The sequence below is a fragment of the Prosopis cineraria genome, unplaced genomic scaffold, assembly GCF_029017545.1.
Source record: "Prosopis cineraria cultivar Desert tree isolate PC_DT_omini unplaced genomic scaffold, ASM2901754v1 PC1755, whole genome shotgun sequence".
Classification (NCBI taxonomy): Eukaryota; Viridiplantae; Streptophyta; class Magnoliopsida; order Fabales; family Fabaceae; genus Prosopis; species Prosopis cineraria.
The window spans coordinates 1-9,520 of record NW_026557080.1 but is presented as its reverse complement, the minus strand read 5'-3'; the positions used below and the strand labels follow the sequence as shown (position 1 = coordinate 9,520).

Below are 9,520 nucleotides of genomic sequence, written 5' to 3'. Positions count from 1 at the left end.
ATGTATAGAATTTTTTGTGTTTTTTTTTTGGGTCGGGCTGGACATACCGGGTAATTGGGTATCATAAACACCTCTACATTCCATGATGTTTTGGGTTTGAGACATGGTACACCGTAGACATACGAACATATATAATTTTATGTATTGTCTCTCTCTATGGCCCTGCCTTTTGAAACCAAGAAAAGTTTTTTTCTTTTTTTTTTTGGGGGGGGGGAATTGAAAGAAGATTCATTTGCTTTCTTGAGTTGGAGTGAAATCGTGGTGGCTTGGTAATGTTTGTCATGAGTCCAATCTAATGTTGTCCATTTAATGGCTATTTATGTGTATTTGTTTTTGGGCAAATTGATTGTTGTTTATGATTGTAGCAACTTGGCCATTGGTTTAATGAAATGTGCTGTTTTGAATGAAATTTGAATCTCAAGTGATCAAATGCTTCTTATGTACAAATTTGATATCCGAAATTAATAGGTCAAATTTATGTAAATAGTTTTCTCAATATGATTTATTTTTATATACAGTTTGAATCATTGATATTGCTTAAGAGAAATTGAGTCTCTTTCACTTGACCTAACTACTATTGAATCTTATACATAAAAGAAGTGAATTGAATATGTTAAGGATTGTCCTTTGTTATGATATGAGATTAGTTTCTTGCAGCTCACTTTCAAAATCATTTTTGTTAATTAAAACCAAGAATCTCTTGGCTTGTGTTTTATTCATTGCAGCAAGGTGGGAGATCATGTCATTTGACCTACAGCTCATTGGCGATGATATCGCATCTCCTTTAAATGGGAGAAAGTTGGGAGCGGGGGGGATTAAAGCCCTACTGTACTGTTGAGCATTGACAAGCTCTAAAAAGCATGAGTGATAGTTTTTTTTTGTGAAGAGATAAGCGGAATTAAAAAAAAAAGACAATTCATTAAATAAAAACAAACGTAACAAAGTATAACTGTTGAACCCTAATTTTAATCATTATAAAATAAAAGAAGTTTATATTTTACAAGATCAATAATCAAGAATTAACAACTTGAAAGGGAATTGATTGTCTTTATTTTAAATTATGGCTCTCGAATCTTATTCTCATATAGGTATATCATTATTACCAAATATGCATTTTATTCTCAAGTAATGAAGAACCACTTAATCAATTCTTGTTTATACTCATATTGTATTTCTCTCTAAAAATTAAATATTTGACTTGATATTAATTTTCTAAGGACCATTTGTATTACTTAAAAGGTATTTCAATTGATCTTGAAATCAAAAATCAAAATTCTGAGCTATGATACATGGATATTGATATGTGTATCAGATACAATACTTTGATACTTTGATTTTTAAAAATAGAGGATACCATACATTTTCTATTAGTGCATAGGTGTATATATATATATAATAAATATTAAAAATATAATTTTAATTTTAAAAATATCCAAAATAGCATACATATTTAGTCTTATAAAATAATATCAAGTAAAACATAATTGTTAATTGTACTTTCATTAATTGGACTTATAATTTCTCACCTAAGATTTAAATGCCAAAAGATTATATTCTTACATTGTTATAATTAAAAAAGTATAATTTTTATCTTTTTATTGTATCTAAAACTTTTTTTTAAGGAAAATCTAATATCTGATTTTAAAAGCAAATCACAAAAATATATTGGGAATAAAAAAATTAATATCACAATATTTAACAAAATTTAATTTTTTAAAAATAATTTTAAAGTATTAACTTGCAATCTAAAAGTATCGAATACACATGAAAAAAAAAATTAAAAATTAAAAAATAATATTTCAATACTCTACATGTACGTATCGAAGAAGTACTGGGAAGTATTAGTATCAAACACAATATTGATATAGATATGTGAAACAATTTAAAGTATTGATACTTCATAGATTCTAAGAACTTTTATGAGTTGTCTGTGTCGTAATCCTTATTTCAAAATAGTTTCTTTATTGTTAGTTATTTCCGAACAATTTTTGAAATAAGGATCTTCAAATATATGATCCTTACTTCAAAAGAGCCTTCTCTGCATTCTTGTTAAGTTGTTCTTCACTATTTAGAAATAAGTTAGTCAGCTTATTTCCAAATAAGCATGAAGTTTCATGCTCTGCTTTCATGTCTCTTTTTGAGCAACTTTGAAGCTTCATCATTTCTTATTATTTTCATCTTCTAAAAGTTGTGTTAGTTATTTTATAATCCTAAAAACCTTTTAAACATAACTTCAGATTAGATTAAATACTTATTGATCTTATTTTAAAAATTTTTTATTCTCAAATAACTTTGTTCTTCTGAAATAAGCTCTTACCTACATTGTTAAAATATTTATTATAAAGAACCGTTATTTTCTTTACTTATTGAAAGAGAAAAACTTCACCATAAGGCACTATACAATTGCCTCTTTTTCGGAGAAAGCTTAAAAGAAAGAAGATGAAAACTCCAACTATCATATTCATAAATCTAGTAGATCATTTATGAAGCACAACTAAATTGAAGCATTTATGAAGATAGTGAATAAGAATGCACACAAATGAGCAATGCAAGTTACTTCATTTATGGTTTTATCAATTTTTTAAGTTTGTATTCATTGAGCTTAAAGAGAATATTTGATAGAAGTAATTCATTTTTAAACTTACTTTGTTTGTTTATTTTTTTTTTGGTGGAACAAAGTATCTTAAATTCTAGAAGTTTAAGAGAAATAAATTATTGTCTTTGTAAGGGGAGTAATTTAGACTTTAGTATAAGTCTGAAATTATATTAAGACTACCAAAAGCGCAAATTAACCCTAGTAAAGTTAGTGGAAAAAATCTCAAGTAATATTTGAAGGCATAGGCTTGAGTAGTTATGACTAAATCAGGATAAATAATCTGTGCAAGCTTTTCTTTTTACTCTCTACTATATTTTGGTGACTCATCTCTTTAAATTTATTATTAACTAAATTTTTATAAAACTCGATTTAGCCCCCTCTTAGAGCGGAATCTTAGTAACTTCACTTCATATGAAAGTGAAGATATGTACTCCCTCCATTTTATTTTACAAACATTTTTTAAAATCAAGTTGCCAATGAAATGAACTAAATATATGTTAAACTTCAACCCCCCCAAAAAGCAAACTTGTAAAAAATATTCTTTATTATTTAATAAGAGTAATAGAGAGAGAAAGAGATATTTAATGAACGCAAAAAAAGGAGAGACAATTTTAGAATAAATTCACTAATAAATATTTGTCTTTTTTTAAATTATATCATGGAAGCTTCTTATAACTAACGATGTTCAATAGCCGGTTGCGCGAGATTATGAAGTTCCTCGTCCAGAATAAAGCTCATCGCAAGCACGCAATGACACAAGGGTTCTCCTCATTGGGATTCTCTTCACCCATACTATGAATTGAGTGTATGTTTAATTTTTAATTTATTAAAAAAATTTTAGTAAAAATTTATTTAATAAAAATTAATTTAATAAAAATTAGTTGTTGTAATGAAATTTGTGTTTTCATATATTTTTTTTAAAAGTTAGTTTGATATATTAAAAGTTATTTAGATTATAATAATAAAATGTGCTTTTGAACGTACAATTATTAAAAAGGTCCTTCTCATTGAATTCTCTTCACCCATACTATGAATTGAGTGTGTGTTTAATTTTTAGTTTATTAAAAAATTTTTTAATAAAAATTTATTTGATAAAAATTAATTTAGTAAAAATCAGTTGTTGTAATGAAATTTGTGTTTTCATATATTTTTTTAAAAGTTAATTTGATATATTAAAAGTTGTTTGGATTATAATAATAAAATGTGTTTTTGAATGTACAATTATAAAAAAATATTTATTTATAATGATTTATAATTTTTATTATACAAATATAATATATTTAAAATATTTTAAAAATATGATAAAGATTTTAAAGAACATAAAATTTGATCTATAATGCTAAAAACTTAATATCTAGTTATACTTTTTAATTTATAATTTTAAACAATGTGATAAAGATTTATAATTTTTATTATACATGAATGCTAAAAATTAACATGATTAATTATTTAATTTATAATACTAAAAACTTGATACCTAATTATTATTATTAAAATAATAATTATATTTAATGAATTAACTATTTTTTAAATAAAAAATAATAGATTAAACTTGAGATAGTATAATACATCCTACTTTTTAAATTTATTTTTTAAAAACTTCAAATAATTATATTTTTTATATTCACTTTCAGTAGATATGCTTTTAGGATGTATTTTTTTATAAAATATTTTACCCACAAAATTTCAAAAGTAAAATTTTGTTTTTAAAAATAAAGCACAGACAAACCAAACGTAAGATCTTTTCCCCGGGGCTACGCTTGCTCCAGTTGCAGATCGAATCCAGGTATTGAATTCGCCCATAAAATTCCTCATTAATCATCTGTGAGCTTGTCTTTGATATTGTGATGAATCAATAACTTCTTTTTGCAACAAATTAAGTGTGATATAGATTCTTGCTCCTGACATCCAAAAGGGCTTAAGTGATTAACATTCAAGTGATAGCGTGACAAAACTGCAATCGTTAATTAACACGAGATGCTTAGATGGTTAATGAATTTCTCCACAACACCTTCCACACCTCCTTGTGAGGATTATAATATGGGCTGGTGAGACTGGTAATATTTTTCCAGTTAACAGGCACACAAGGATTTGAGGAATGCATTATAAGAGATAGAGGTACACCATTAGTAGATGAATTAGATTAACCTCCTCAACTGAACTTAACTTCCCTTCACTAACCTTCCCTTCATTTTCCCTCCACTATCCTAAAATAAAATCTAGGCCATTCAAATTTGGTAGACTCCATAATTAAATTTTCTACTTTTTATTTATATTTTATTTTATACTTATTAAAATAAAAAAATTAATAAATTTACTTTATGACCAACTTAAACAGTCTAAATTTAATATGTACTTTTAATTTAATATTTAATTTTTTTTATAATTTTTATAAATTAACTATTTAATTTTACACAGTCTAAATTTAATATTAATTTTTTATATTTTTTATAATTTTTTTTATAAATATAATATTAAAAGTGAATATAATCTCCCAACGGACACTTTTCAAAAACATATTTTTATAAAAAAATTATAATTAAAAATATTAAAATTCAAACCATTCAGAATAAATTTGAATAATTAATATATGAAAATTTAATATCAAGTTTTTAACCATATAAATTAAATTTGCATTGTTTTAATTGATACTAAAATAAATTTATTAAAAACCTTATTTTTTATTTTAATAAGTATAAAAATAAAAATATAAATAAAAATAAAAACTTTAAATTTAATCCATCCAAATTTACCCTGCATCAAATCAAAATGGTAGAAATTTCATTTTAAGTTAGTGGAGAGGAAATGGAAAGAGAGGTTAGTGGTCCTCGCATTAGCCACTTGATAATTTACTCTCCACTTGATATTCAAATCTATCATTTAATTGATATTCTTTGCCTTTTTATTCTTCATCTTCACTCTAGTTTCAAGCAATTTTTCCCCCAATCTTTCACAGATGGGGATTCCTCGTTCTCAATGCTATCGCCTTGGCGTGACAGACACCTTTACACCCATAAAAAAAGAAATAAAACGTTTATAGCCATAAACAAGATGTATCATGATATTTTGACTCCAGAAATGTCCTTTTACCAGAACTGATCCTTACTGCCATAACAACATAGAGAGAGTATGGCATACATGCTAATGTGAGAATGCCTACACACAATAAAAGAGACACAATTTGAGAAAGGCTAGACCTAAGAAAAGGCACACAATTTCAGCAACCTTGAGTTTGTAAGCATTCATTGATCCAGTAACCATAAAACCTCACTTTCACACAGCTCGTGTCAAGGATAGGGGTCTCCGTTTTCTGTCTTTCCAAAGCAATCAAGACTTAGCTTCCTCAGCCACCGGTGCAGGCGGTTCTCCCACCTCCATCTCTTTCTGCCCATCCTCTTCTTTCGTTTCGACTTCATCTGCACAGAGTGTATCAGAAAATACTCCAATGTTAAAATTACAAAACCATATCTTGGTTAAGTTGCTGCACAACAAACAGGCATGGTAGTCACTAGGTAACTCAAACTCAGCCACCCATGCTAATCTAAAAATGGTTTTGTAGAACATTTACTTCAGACTTTATATAGAAAGTTCACAAAAGCTCTAACCTTCCTGTTCCTTCAAATCATCCAAATCAAGATCATCCCCACCCATGTCTAAGTTCTGCACAATATACTTTCAGTTAGCAATGAACTGAAAAGGAGTTTTGGAAAGGCAAAAAAGACATGACTTGTTCTAAGATTTAAACCGAGCTAGAGGCCTCATGACTTGTTTCGATTCCTTGTTAAACATCCTGAGAACACCAACTATCCTTGACAAAGGTACTTGTCACACACAAAGAGCTAAAAGAACATAACTTGATACAGAAATAATTAGACTGACTTGATTTACAAAAAATTAGAAGAACAAAGCAATCCATAATTGCTTTGTTTCTCCAAAGTTTTGCCTAAGAATTTCTTATTCAATTGACACATAAAAATTATAAATAAGAATCAGTAAATGCAAAATTGGGTAAATTCATTTCTAAGGTACAACCAAGAGAATGAACTTAAGTCACCATCCCCCATAATCAGTATTCCACTTCCAAGGTTGGCAAAAACACTACTAGGCGTCCTCCATTCTACTCTTACAGAGTTAATAACATTTGGGTCATATCAAAATGACCCTTGAGAAGAAAACATACTTTCAATAGAATAGTCTAACCAACTAAAAGTCAACTTCCCATCTGACATTGTTGCCCATTGTTCCCAAAATCAATGGACTTGATAAGTCAAGATACCAAAATTCAGAAGCAAATAGCAATATCCATGTTGAAGTACCTCTAAAAAGCATGTCAAAACCTCACATCTATCCTAAGTTTCTGGAGGAGAAAAAATTACAACTTATTTACTGCGTTAGAAAACTTTATACTCACCGAGAAATCCATGTCATCGAAGTCCATTCCTGCTCTCTCTGTAAATTCAAGGAACTATATCACTATACTGAACCAGATATAACACAACAATAGATTACCAATAAATCATAATTACAATGCCTACCGTTCTCTTCTTCTTCGTCAACCCATTTATCCCAATCAACTTTGACAAACACAGGAGGCTTTCCTTCCGGCTTGATCAACCTGTCCCACCATTTCTTCTCCGCTTTCTTTATAACATAAACTATGTTTCTTACACCAACATTATATTTGCTGTCCTACAAAATGCCATCAACCATCAATTAGTATTCTAATTGAGGTCAAATTCTAAATCACCCTACAGAATTGATTGTTTGTACCTCCACATTGACCTTATCAAATAGATCCAAGTCAACTTCATAGGGAATTTCATCTTTCTTGCAGAGAAATTAAATCTTCCATCAGGTTCTAGCTTGACCTTTACATCTTTAGCATCAGGCAAATCAACAGTCACATAAACCTTGTCTGATCTCTGAGCCCACTTCACAATAGGGTGTCGGCTAAAAAAGGTAGAACATTCATCAGAAAATTAATCAGAAACACTGAAAGGTCCTCATGGTCTAGATTTCAAACAAGTTTCAAGCTCTCACCAGAAAAACCAACCCCATCAAAGCTAGATAGATCACAATAATCATAGATATCATAAATGAGAAACTAAACGTTTTATCATCTCAAGGGCGTCGTCAAAAGTGTGCCAATCATGCTTCTGATCTAAATCTTCCTAAGAAGCCAATGTCCATAACATCCTTGCTTACGGTCAGAGGGTACCTAATAACTGTGAGTTATTGTCTACAACTTATGCACAATATTATAAATAGAAGATTTATTGACAAGCAACAGAGTGACCAAGGATGAAAAACTGGTAAAAAAAAAAAAATAGAAAACAAGAACTAGAGTACAATAATGCAATCCTCACTTGGTTAGTGAAAACGAAATTCTTAAAATTACGCACCGAAAGAAAGCAAAAAAGCGACGTTAAAAAGCAGATACTCGAAAGTGAAAACTAGGGAATTATAGTCAGAATATCGAATTCCCTTAGCTCTGAATCAGATTGACCACAAGCATTCTTATACAAAAATGCAAAAAGAAAAAAAAAAAAAAGAAAAATACACCATTATTGTTTGTTTTGGCATTTGCAGGATTACTATCACCAATGATGACCCATATGGAAGACAAAAAGAAGCAATGAAACATGGCGACACTAGGATTTGCGAGCTAACCTCATCTTCTGAGGAAGAATAAGAACAATGAATGCAGACGTGAAGACGAATACGATGAGCACGAAGAAGAAGACGAGAGCTTTGATCACAACCATGAGAAGTAGTGTCGAAGGATAAAAATACGAAGTGGAGAACGGCCCATGAACCACCTCGAGTGTTCCAGAAACTGCTAAAGGCCGTTTCATTGGAAAAAACACATGGTGAAATGTCGTTAATACCCCTACTAGAGTTGTCCCGAGAATTATTCTTCACTTTTGCGCTTCTTCCGTTGTAATGACACTATTACATTATCACATCAGTATATTATTGATGAATAATGTGTGATATGAGACACGAGTTTTAAATGTATTACAAGTGAAATTAAAAAAATAATATGATATGATTTATAAATAATATAGTTGGTATAACTTTTATAATATATATTTGCACAAAAATGGATATATAATATCTAACTTTTACGGTTAATTTTAACATAAATCAATTAAAACATGTATTTTTTATTTCTTAGGTTTTGAGGAAAAAGTTAACGTCATGTGATAATAGTTGATAATCATAAATTTATAAATTCATTCAACGCATTGCAGTAGCACTGCATTCTTTTTTTTTTCATTAGCAACTACATTTACTTATTTAATTTGGCTTGGCAATTTTTTAAAATTTAATTTTATTAGAATTCAATGGCATTTTTGTCCCTTTAACTATTCATACAATAATATATTTTTAGAATACATGATTCTTTTACGTGAATAGTTAAAAAAATAAAAATATCTCTCAATCCTTTTTATTTAAAACAATTATAAAAAGTCAAGACTATTTATAACATGTATAATCTGATTTCATCTCCAATCAATTTCATTTTTTATGTATCTTCCTTTGAGAACTGAATGTTTATATGCTCCCACCTATCCTAATTATAGGACAAAGGTTTGAAGTTGGGGAAATGACAATTAGAGACTCTATAAAAATATTAATCATAATTATAGATTTTAAATTATTAAAATTTTAATAATAAATTATAATTCTTACTTGCAATAAAATATTTTGTGTTAATTAACTTAAGATTTACAATGGCTTTTTGTAAATTTCCAACTAATATTGTAAAAAATTTTCAAATATTTTGTTGATTTCCAAACATTATATTTATAAATTGATAGTAAAAATCACAAGTAATTAACTGATGATTCATAAACGACTCTCATTAAATTTATAATTAATATCAAGTGTATTTTGTAAGTTTTTCAAATAATTTATCTA

General features: G+C 28.3%; 1 non-coding gene and 1 pseudogene across 1 annotated transcript; one reads left to right on the top strand and one right to left on the bottom strand.

Annotated features, from left to right (window-relative positions):
• The first annotated feature begins 5,558 nt into the window (after nt 1-5,558).
• Nucleotides 5,559-5,621, top strand: LOC129300807 (small nucleolar RNA snoR8a). The gene has a single exon (XR_008590834.1). It is a non-coding gene; the product is annotated as a small nucleolar RNA snoR8a (small nucleolar RNA).
• On the bottom strand, nt 5,614-8,382 carry LOC129300806 (co-chaperone protein p23-1-like; annotated as a pseudogene).
• Between the last annotated feature and the right edge of the window lie 1,138 nt (nt 8,383-9,520).